This window comes from Populus alba, chromosome 11, assembly GCF_005239225.2.
Source record: "Populus alba chromosome 11, ASM523922v2, whole genome shotgun sequence".
Classification (NCBI taxonomy): domain Eukaryota; kingdom Viridiplantae; phylum Streptophyta; class Magnoliopsida; order Malpighiales; family Salicaceae; genus Populus; species Populus alba.
In genome coordinates, this window is record NC_133294.1 from 7045939 (window position 1) to 7048253 (window position 2315).

Consider the following 2315-nt stretch of genomic DNA (forward strand, 5'->3'; position numbering starts at 1 on the left):
CTGAGTTGCTCACCACTGAGAATTATATCACCTGGTCATGAGCAATGTGTCGAGCACTTAGGGCAAAGAACAAGCTTGGCTTTATTTCTGGAATCATTGCTAGGTTGGTGAGTGAAGAAGATCCTCTGTTTGAAATGTGGGAAATGTGCAATGATATGGTAGTTTCTTGGATACAAAATGCAGTCAGTATTGATATCAAACATACTCTGGCTTTCGTGGATGATGCTCAAATGGTGTGAACAGAGCTTAAGGATCGTTTCACCCAATAGAATGGTCCTCGCATCTTCCAACTTAAAAGAGATTTGGTTGTTCTTTGATTGGACAAGGACTTTGTGAGTACTTATTTTGGTAACCTTAAAACTCTTTGGGATGAAATGATTGTTTATAATCCAATGCCATTATGCATATACGGTCAGTTGAAAATGTTGAATGAAAGGTATTAGAGAGATTATGTTATACAGTTTCTTATGGGTTTGAACGATCAATACACTAATGCTAGAGATCAAATTATACTAATAGAGCCTCTTTATAGCATTAACAAGGTGTTTTCAATGATCCAATAATAAGAGCAGCACCACCACCTTACCAACAACACTCTTTTTTGTGAGTCTATGGCATTGGCTAGTAAATTTTTCCATACTCCTTTTAACACAACTAAGAGAAATTTCGCAAACTAGAGGAAAGAAAGGCCTCACTATCCACATTGTCACATATAGGGTCATACACTCAAAAATTGCTATAAGGCTAGAAATGTTAAGCCTCTAGTATGTTCTCACTGCAATATGAGTGGTCACATGGTTGAAAAATGTTACAACCTTCATAGATATCCCCTGGGTCACAAGCTTTACAAAGGAAAAGTTACAAGTTCCTTTGTTAATCAAGTTGTTGTGTTGCCAAGTCCTTATTAGGAGGAGGTGAGTGAGGAGAAAATGGTTTTAACCAAAGAGCAATATCTTCATCTCATAAGCCTTATTCAGCCCAAAGGTCTTTTAACTACAGCTCTCCCAACAAGTCAAACTCCACCCAATTCAAAAACTAGTATCACGCCTTCAAAGATGTCTGGTAAAATTATGATTTTTAATGATATTCCTGCTGATTTTTTAAAGTCAAATACTATTTCCTAGATTATTAATTTAGGGGCTACAGACCATATGGTGTGTAGTCCTTCTTCTTTCACTTCTAATATTGTAGAGGTCTTTTATAGGGTAAGTTTGCTTAATAAAACTTTTGTCTCAGCTACACACCTTGGCAGTATTCAACTTACTGATAAGATTGCCCTTGATGATGTTTTGTGCATTCCTTCCCTTTTTCTTTTAATTTGATCTCTGTCAAATGACTTACTGAAAATCTGAATTACTGTTTGGTTTTTATAAATAATACATGCTTTATACAGGACCTTTCCACCAGGACCACAATTGGAATTGTTGAAGTGAGAAGTGGCTTGTATCACCTTCTTCCTAGAGTAGATTCTCCTTCATCCTTAGCTAACCTTCCATCATGTTTGTCTTTGAATTTCCCTTTAGTTGCTATTTCTGTTCACAGTAGTATAGATGTGATTGATCTTTGGCATTGTCGTCTTGGTCATATTTCTGATTCACGAATAAAATTGATAAATGATCCTGCTGTAAGAAACAACTTACTCATAAATAAAACTTCTCCTTGTTGCATTTGTCCCCTTGCCAAACATCATAAACTCCCTTTTTCTATTAATGCACATAAATCTTCTACTATTTTTGAATTATTACACTGTGATATTTGGGGACCATGCTCCATAATGCTTATGATGGTTCAAATTATTTTTTGACCTTAGTAGATGATTTATCTAGAACAACTTGGGTCTATTTACTTCAAACCAAATCTAAAATAAGAAAATGCATTGAGTCATTCTACCACCTTGTACACACGCATTTCAACTGTAAAATCAAGAACATATGTAATGATAATGGTATTCAGTTCAAGATGACTGACTTTTATAATAAAAAGGGAATTATTCACCAATGAACTTGTGTTGAGACACCTCAACAAAATGGGATCGTTGAGAGAAAACATCAACACTTATTAAATGTAGCTCGTGCACTATTTTTCCAATTTAACCTTCCCTTTTTATTTTGGAATGATTGTATCTTGACTACGGTCTACTTTATAAATAGAACACCTACCCTTATACTTTCTAATCGAACCCTCTATGAAGTTTTTTTTTTTAATAAACCAAATTATTCTCATTTGAAAATTTTTGGGTGTATTTATTTTGCCACAACCATTTCACATAGAAGAAGAAAATTTGATCCGAGAGGTAGAAAGTGTATTTTTCTGGG